The sequence below is a fragment of the Ostrea edulis genome, chromosome 6 (assembly GCF_947568905.1).
Source record: "Ostrea edulis chromosome 6, xbOstEdul1.1, whole genome shotgun sequence".
In the NCBI taxonomy this organism is placed as follows: domain Eukaryota; kingdom Metazoa; phylum Mollusca; class Bivalvia; order Ostreida; family Ostreidae; genus Ostrea; species Ostrea edulis.
Genome location: NC_079169.1, coordinates 29,847,928 through 29,857,832, shown reverse-complemented (window position 1 = coordinate 29,857,832; position 9,905 = coordinate 29,847,928). Strand labels below are relative to the sequence as shown.

The window sequence follows — 9,905 nt, the reverse complement described above, 5'->3', positions numbered from 1 at the left end:
ATGGATAAGTATAAAAATGAAAATTTTGATTTATTTAATGATTTGTTTTTGTATATTTACTGATGATAAAAATGGAGCAATTTACCACATCGGACATGGATAATAATTCTAAAATGGATCATTATCATTTATTTCTCAACCTTTTTTTTTTGGACACGATTTGAGCTGAAAGTTTTCAAATTTTCTTTTTCTATTTTTAATATTCAAAATGCTTAACCAAGGTATTTCTAATGGTCAGCAAATATTTCAATGTCAGTTGTCGAAGTACATGGGAGCTAAAGAGCTCACAATTCTTTGTGCTGTAAACTAGGCTCGTGCCCTGTTTTGTTTACATATAAGCTAGATATACCATTAAAAGTTCGTTTAAAGCAGAATTTTAAATTTACAAGTTGATTTTGAACATAATTCAATAGTTTTTAGTGTTTAGCACATCTCATTTTCTTTTAAACATGTAATTTTCTAGCAGCAATCTATATGTAAACAAAAACATGACACGAGCCTTGTTTACATAGCAAAGAATTGTAAGTGCTGTATCTTACTTGTAAACTAAAAAAACTGATGTTCAAATTTTGGTTGACCATTAGAAATACGTTAGTTAAGCACTATAAACAATAAAAATGGGGAAATAAAAATTCAACCTCAACCGTGTCCTTGTCCCTTAAAACCACCCCTAGGAAGAACCGAATATTGGCGAAAAACAAAGCGGGAAGGCCAGATAATGTCTGTTCACAAAGCATGCAAACCATGCCTACCGTTCCATAAAAACGTTCATCGTTCCGTGCAAGAATCGCGTTGTACCGTTCCGTGCAGCACGCTTTAGGATCTACATGTATATGATTAAAACATAGGATTTGGGGCCTCCGTGGCCGAATGGTTAGAGCACCGCGCTCAAAATCACACGGCCTCTCACCTCTGTCGGCGCGGGTTTGAATCCCGTTCGCGCCGGTAAGTGAGAAAGTTTCCCAGTTTACTTTCGGAAGGTCGGTGGTCTCTTCCCAGGTACATGATATCTGGGTTTTCTCTTCCACCAATAAAAACTGGGCTCCACCAGGTAACTGAAAAATTGTTGAGTGTGGCGGAAAACATCAATCAATCAATAACATGTACCTTTTTGAGATCTACAAAATAGGTTACAGAACCTTGTTGAGAAGAGATTGCAATGCTGCCTGCAGTGGTCGTGCTATGAGCGGTAACTCTTACTCAGATTGTATGTCATGATATTCAGGGTTAACGATGTTGATTAAAGTGTAAAATGTTACTGTGATGTGTGTTATTTCCTGTATTTCATTTCTAGATCATCGTTAGTTATTTTTGATAGAAGATCCAATATTATTATGGGAAACTTGGTTTGGGAATTAAGCTATCGCTGGATATTTACACTGCATTAGGATATGCTCAGTAGATTTTAATTTCAACTTAGAATATTCCGTTTTTAGAGGGAAGTCTTACAGAATATTCAATAATTTTGAATTTCACAAGTGATTGAAAATATTCTTAAATATTTTCATAGAGTAATTTACGGTTGTAATTGCGTTGAAGTTAGATCGCCCCCACCCCTTTCTAACACTATACATCTGAATCCTTCGAGCTGTCTTATTTCACTACCATGTCTCTTTCTAGCTATAGACAGACGAGGACAGTTAATCAAATAAGAATCAGATAATCTTTATTACTATCATTATTTATTACTCATTGGCCTTGCTTACAGGTTTTGGACCCTGAACTCAACATTGGATGATCTCATATACAACATCTGCTTCCAGTGGAAGTGGTCGACCACAGACAATGTGCAGCTGTATGGTAGCATTGATATAAAGACGCTTTAGGGAGAATTCAGTATGCAGAACATATCTTTAGGGAGAATTCAGTATGCAGAACATATCGATAAATCTTTGTTGTATGGGTATCTATTTCCGACCTCCAAGTATCAGAGATCAGCAGAAGGACTAAGTAACACCATACTTTTTACTGCTAACAGCAAGATTCCCATGACTTCGTTATCCAGCTTGTCGAACATGTCTATGCACGACATGGTATGGAATAGAATAAATGTACGTCATTTCACACCTTTCTTTATTTTTGTGCTTTCTTGTCTGGATACTTTCCCCATGATATTATGAAATTTACGATTTTATGTTCTTTTTATATACTGCTCGGTTATTCAGTTTTAATTCTGATTTTGATTGTATAATGGGACAATATGATATTCATATATTCACTATTTCTTTTCTCATCTAACAGAATTTGAAGAATAATATCATACATTTCATTTATGAGACATTTACTTACATTGCTTATATTACATTACTTACATTGCTCATATTACATTACTTATATTACTTTTATTACATTACATATATTACTTTTATTACATTACATATATTACATTACATTATTTATGTTACTTATATTGCTTATATTACATTACTTACATTGCTTATATTACATTACTTATATTACTTTTATTACATTACATATATTACTTTTATTACATTACATATATTACATTACATTACATTATTTATGTTACTTATATTGCTTATATTACATTACTTATGTTAAATTACGTACATTACATTACTTACGTTACTCACATTACATTACTTACGTTACTTACGTTACATTACTTACGTTACTCACATTACATTACTTACATTACTTATATTACATTATTTACGTTACTCACATTACATTACTTACGTTACTCACATTACATTACTTACGTTACTCACATTACATTATTTACGTTACTCACATTACATTACTTACGTTACTCACATTACATTATTTACGTTACTCACATTACATTATTTACGTTACTCACATTACATTACTTACGTTACTCACATTACATTACTTACGTTACTCACATTACATTATTTACGTTACTCACATTACATTACTTACGTTACTCACATTACATTATTTACGTTACTCACATTACATTATTTACGTTACTCACATTACATTACTTACGTTACTCACATTACATTATTTACGTTACTCACATTACATTATTTACGTTACTCACATTACATTACTTATGTTACATTACTTACATTACTTACGTTACATTACTTACGTTACATTACATTACATTACTTATATTACATTACATTATTTATATTACGTTACTTACATTATATTACTTATCTTACATTACTTACATTACATACAAGCGAAAACATGAGGTAACCGACGGTAAATCTACATCTACATCAGCTTGTATGTTAGGTTATGGGTTTCATGTTTCATCGTGATGTTCGTATTGGATTTATTCTTATGATAAAGTACCTCGAAATGTAATTAAAGTTTTCTTTAAAATAGGTCACATACATTGTATAACTGCATTTTAATTACCTAGAATAAACACCTTTGTAAATACCTCACTCCGAGAAATATCGTGTTTTCCAGCTAACACAAGGAGTTACATACTCGCAGTATATTTACAGAACAAAACATCTAAAAAAAAATCTAGCATCCATTTCTTTCGTCTTAATCATTCTCTGCCCCCTCTTCTTAAGTACTGGGAAAATGTATCTTCGTCGTTGGTTGGTAAATTTAGTCTAAGTAATACAAGACTCTCCAAATTTCCGCTTTTATGTGAAGTTGTGGGTTTTGTGCTGTTTTATGATGCTCGTATTGTTTTTATTCCTATGATAAAGTGGATCTTGATGTAATTAAACAGCTTTATGAAAGAATGAAAGGTCACATGATACAGCATTATCGATTGATTGGTTGAATATTGTTTGACGTCCCTCTCGAGAATATGTTACTGCATTACCGAGAATAAACTTTTATGTACTACTATACGTCAAGACATATCACGTTTTTCATAAAAAAAAATTACATTGTTGAAAATATTACGTAAACTAGTCTTCTATATAAGACTCGGGCATTTAGTGAAAGTAGCGTGGTACAAGGAATCGCTGATGACTAAACATTGAATAACGAGAAAGCAATTATTCTACTGTTACTCTTCCTATCCTAGCTGCAGAACTATAGCTACCTGGGGGAAATGGAGTAGACCAGAGAGCTACGGATCCACCCCTCATAACAATCTTCGCATATGTCGTGGCACAATACGTTTCTCCTTCACAACAGACAATATCTTCGTGAGGAGCAAAAGCAGGGGCTAGATAGAACATTTACTGGATCCAGCAATGTGTCTTTGTAAGGGGTTTTGTGAAGTTTTGGAATCGAATATATATACAGTAACTGAAATAAATTTAAAAGATGAAATTCTCCAAAATCATGTTTCGATTTCAAAGACATGAATATTCTATAAAAGTATTGCATGGCTCAGTGGTTTCACATTGCATTCATAGTATAAAAAAAATGTAATAGTCTATGAGGGTTCGAGTATCGCAATATCCGTTTATCTTTTGTTTATTTTAAAGTAGTAAATAATCTTATAATTTCTTAGTTTCTTACATAATTATATATATGGTATCTATATTAAGAATATTTACATAATAATGTTTCTGAATGTGTCTAGATTTTAATTGTCTACTCGGAAATATGTCACGAATATCATGTGTAAAAATAAATGTAAAGGAATAAAAATGTTCCTAAGAAGTTAGGACGTCCTCTTTAAAAGTTGTTCCTAAGATATCGTCGAGAAACATCCTAAGACATGTCCTTTGTTGATCTTAGGAGGTTCCTAACTATTTGTTTTATAAGTTATATCTTAGGACATATACTACGACGTATCTTAGGTAGGTTTCGTGAACATGCCTACTGGTACATGTTGGTGTTTTTGTTGTAATTTACTATAAACAAAAGAAATATCTATTCAATATGAAATCTGGATTGCTGACCTGTAGATATGGAAGATCGCAGATACATTTGCATGTGACCTGTTCGTAAGAGACAGCTGGTGTAGAACACAGACATGACATCATGTCCAAATATTACCTCTAGGCATAGAACTTTGACAATGCAAAATATCGGTTGAATGCCTATATTATGAAAGAAATGCATGCGGTTTCAGTCGTTTGGCAATGTCTTATTCATTACACCATTGAAGCATAGACAATAAGAGATATTAAAATGTCATTGTAAGTAATTTACCTGCAAAAATATTGCTGAATCCTTCATGTTTATGTAAATGTTATTTGCATAAGTTATACCTTTGATAAAAGGATAAATTGCATATCATAACACTATATATATTACTCATTAACGGAGGGCAAATCTTAGATTGCAACAGTTACAACTCAGCATAACCAAGAGTTATCTCTCTTTGTACTGATTTACAATTTTATTTTCAATTTAATGACAAGGGGAAAAGTTGATAATCATGTCCTCTTGGTACGTAGAAAAGGTCTTCTCGGGGAAGTTTATTCACACTGAGCTTCACCTGTAACAATATCATGATGAAAAATCAATATAAACACTTTAGAAAGGGAGCAACATATAATTCTGATTACTTTAGAAAGGGAGCGACATATAATTCTGATGACTTTAGAAAGGGAGCAACATATAATTCTCACGCTTAAGCCCCTGAAGCTGAAGTAACGTTCAGTAAATTATCAAATTGTTAATGTAAAACTTCATTATGATAAATATCTATGTTGTTTAGAATCATTTTTCTTTACTTTATTAAATGCATTATTGAATGTGCATCTTATACTAGTATATGTCAAAACCCTAAACCAAACTTTATCAAATATTGCTTCAAGTAACCAAGCATAACATTTCTGTTTTATTGATATCACGTTTCATCATTAAAAATGAAATAAAACGTGCCTAGTATTACCCACTTCTTGTTCTCTATTCTTTCTCCAAGAAGAACTTTGAGCACGCCTCAGAAATTTCCCCGTTGGTGAACCATTTAGCATTGCAGCCACCGCAATAATTATTTCTAGAAAAGAAGAGAAATTCTTATGTAAGCTTTCAATGAATATTTTTAACACTCTCATTACAGAAATTGAAAAGCGTCAGCACTCATAAGCCCGCATGATTTCAATTGTGCGGTTTTTCTATTTCCCAAGAAAAAAACCTGAAGCAGTAATATTTCAGAGAATTTTTTACAGTATGGCTATCTATTATAAAACCCACTTGCAGATGGCGCCCGCTTCGTCACATGTTGTCATAGCACAGGGTTCTTTGGGACATTTGCCTTTGACGCTTGGATATCGTTTGCTGCATTTCTCTGACTCGTCTTCATGGCTATGTACAACTGTAGAAAGAAACACGTAAAACATCATGACAATGAAGAACATGTAATACATCTTCATGACTGTGAACAATACGTGAAACGTCTTCATGACTGTGAACAACACGTAAAACGTCTTCATGACTGTGAACAACATGTGAAACGTCTTCATGACTGTGAACAACACGTGAAACGTCTTCATGACTGTGAACAACACGTGAAATGTCTTCATGACAATGAACAACTGTAGAAAGAAACATGTTATATGTGTTACTGTATATAACTTTAGATAGATACACGTTCAACATCTTTATGCTATGGTGTAGGAGAGGGGTGGGTGGGTTACCGGGCCATGTGTCCCCTCCCATTCCGCCTTTCGAATATCAATCGTCTAATTATCAACTAAGGCCCCCTTTTTTAATCACTATACATGTAGTTGCTTTTCTTGGAGTTTATTTCTTTTTCTTCCACCTTATTTCTTTATCATTATGGATTAGGTTTTTTTTAAATCTGACTTCAATGTATTCGAATTTCCACAAATTTCTAATTGTGTTTGACAATTTACAGCATCAGTTCGGCCATCCAATGCAAGTACATATATAATGTTTTGAATTATACTAAATAAGTATCAGACTATGTCAGTGAATTAATATTCAATACCTCGACCTTCTCTACTGCAGCTTTTACATATTGATAATACCTTGGTCAGGAGCATATCTGAGTTTGCCAGATTAGAGGTAGTTTCATGAAATCAATTGATTTTAAACCACCCCTCCCTCTTCCCTCCACTTCCTCCCCAAGAAAAAAAGTCCCCTCTCTCCATATCGCTTATCATGACGGGGTAGAAAACTGCAGAGGTTACTCAAGGTCAATATTGAACTTTTTTATAACATAATTGTTACCACCCCCTGCAAACAAAGGGAGGGGTATCTAATATAGTGATAATATCTAAACGTATAAACACTCTGTCTGTCGATATTTCATTTACAAATGTATTTTGATTAGTTACATAAATATATAATCTATAACAAGCAGCATGTAAATTCTTGGAGCTATGTTTGGGTTTTGAAAACGTTCAATTTCTGTTATTTTTAGATGCAAATTTAGTTATTTCAACAGATGTATTTGGTGACTCCCCCTCCCTTTATTCTGTGGTGTAGTACTGAAAGGTCAGAGTATATATTTGGACTGATGAATTGTGCTGAAGGTTGAACTCCCCTCCCCCTCTCCCAATAAGATTTTAGAATGTGTAGGGAGATATTTAGGGTTTTTGTTTAGGGTTATAAATATTGGGCAAAATAGGATTGCGGTTTTTTTTTTTATTTTGTTTGTTTGTATTTTTGGGGAGTCAATTGTGACGTCAACTCCTCCCCCCCCCCCCCCCCCTCATAAACGATGCTACGTACCTAAATAATGTCTTCCTCTACCTGGATGTCTATTTATTTAGTAATCAATCCCTCTTCTCCCTTTTACCTTCAGTATTCCTTATTTCAAAATGATATCTAAGTTGAAGGTGGTTGTAACCCCTTCCCCCTTTTCTAGAGGTAGAGCTAGGCTGTTGCACAACTGTACATAGCAAGTTAACAACAGAATGTTACTTTTCATTAATTACATATATCTAGGATCCTGAACTCCCGTGGGGATCCAGGTTAGAATATAGGTCCTCAGTACCCTCTTACTTGTCGTAAGAGGCCCCTAAATGGTGCGATCCTTCGGATGAGACCGCAAAAACTGAGACCCAGTGTTACAGCAGGTACATGTATGGCACAATAAAGACCCCTTCTTGCTTAAAAGCCGTAAGCGCCGAGCATAGGCTTAAATGTTGCATCCCTTCACCGTCAATGCATGTGACGTCTCCATATGAGTTAAACAATTCTCGAAAGGGAAGTTAAACAATAAACAATATTCAGTCAATCATAGGATCCTGAATATGAATGCTGTACAAAACTTTGAAGTACTTGTCCACTATCTATTGCCTGATTGATGATGAAGTCTGAGTTAAAAGCAGGAGACGATGTGCTTAACAACAAACAAGATGACATTAAGTTTGACCCCTGTTTGCTGGAAATATACCATTTAGCTGTTTCGATGCTAGTGTTACAATTAACTTCATTAAATATTTTTTAAAAAAGAAAAATAGATCAATTTGACAGATGTTAAGAATATATCCTTTTCATGCGATCCTTTCATACATTTTAGTTTAGTATAATCATAGCATTTTCCTAAGTCTTCAGCATTTTTTAATTCAGGAAATTTACTTCATTGTATCCTAAAATTCAGAATCATGAAAGTTATATAAAAGGACTTCATATATATGCAAAATTAATAAAATGGAGAACTGCAGGCGTCAGTTGTGTACCTCAACCTCTCGTAAAATATTCACTTCAATAGTAGGAAACACTTCTTCCACGAACATGAATAGATAATTTTTTATGAGATGATACTGAACGTATGGGGTGTATTAAATCAATTTTAGGAGGAAATTACTTTTTTTAAAATGTCCGCGACATAAAAGTAAATCGAAAATAGAAACCACAATGAATGAGAAAAATGTGCAAATTTCCAAGGATATCTTTTTTTTTATCTACATAATCCGTCACATATAATAATAATTTCCAAAATGTGATTGTTGTGCATATTTTTATTTGAAATCATACAGTAATGAGAACAAAATTTATCTCTGATCTATGATGTGAAAATGTTAAGTCATTATCTGTGATGTAAAATACATGTAATATCAAAATGGTTAATAAAAGATGTTAAGGATATAAATAATATCTACTCATTTACACAATATAAAGTACGCGTGATTTGGGACAGTCTATGCTTTATAACTCGTGAAAGGGGGGGGGGGGGGGGGGGGGGGGGGGGGGGGGCTAGTCACTACCCAAGTTTAACGCCTTTAGTTTGACGCGGCGAAGGGATTGAGAATCGAACACTTAACATTTGGTTACCAGTACGTCAATCCTAGAATGTCAGATAGCAGGACTAAAGTTTTAAATACGGTGTAAAGAATGTTGATTAAGTCAGATGAACCAATCAAATTGCGCTCTACACGTGAAATTGAATTATTCTGGTTGCATTCATATTGTTTTTCATAACCCCATTCTTTAACATCTACATTAGATAAAGAAACTGTGAACAGATTCATTACGAAACTATTGATAATTGAGAGGAGAAAAATAATGCATCATTTAGTATAACAATACCGATAGAATTTATCAGCTCTTGTGCGACAGATACTAAACGTTAATACTTACGACATAGTGAAACGACAAGAAGAACGACAGCAATGGTCCTCATGTTGATAGTTTGACGTAAGAAGTGGAAATGTGTTCAAATTCACGAGGAATAGCATATCCTCACTGGGTTTATATAGTATTTTAAAGCAATGATCTCGTACAATGAGCCTTAGAATGCCATGCCTGGTAATTACTGTAATATGGAATAATTCATAAGCAATTAATGGACAATTTTAGGTCTATCTGAAATGCTAAATGAATGCAGAGTGTTGCAGTTATAGAATACTCCGGTGTGCATACTGCATAAAGATGTTTTTATTCCTCAAGAATTGCCCACAGACCGATACTATGGAAAGCCATTGGGGACCGCCCTAGTCACGATGAATTACCCTGTAGTACTATATTTTAATTGACCAGTGTCTCTGATTCAAGTTCTTTAGATACATATATACGATAGTATCGAAAAATGCTGTGATATGATTTATAATAACGGTGTTGCTTAA

The 9,905-nt window shown here is 33.7% G+C and overlaps 1 long non-coding RNA gene across 1 annotated transcript; it reads right to left on the bottom strand.

Annotated features, from left to right (window-relative positions):
• Nucleotides 1–5,235: 5,235 nt before the first annotated feature.
• Nucleotides 5,236–9,564, bottom strand: LOC125646337 (uncharacterized). Its single transcript, XR_007359681.1, has 4 exons — nt 9,421–9,564; nt 6,064–6,184; nt 5,766–5,866; nt 5,236–5,362 (listed from the first exon to the last, which is right to left on the bottom strand). It is a non-coding gene; the product is annotated as an uncharacterized LOC125646337 (long non-coding RNA).
• Nucleotides 9,565–9,905: the final 341 nt, after the last annotated feature.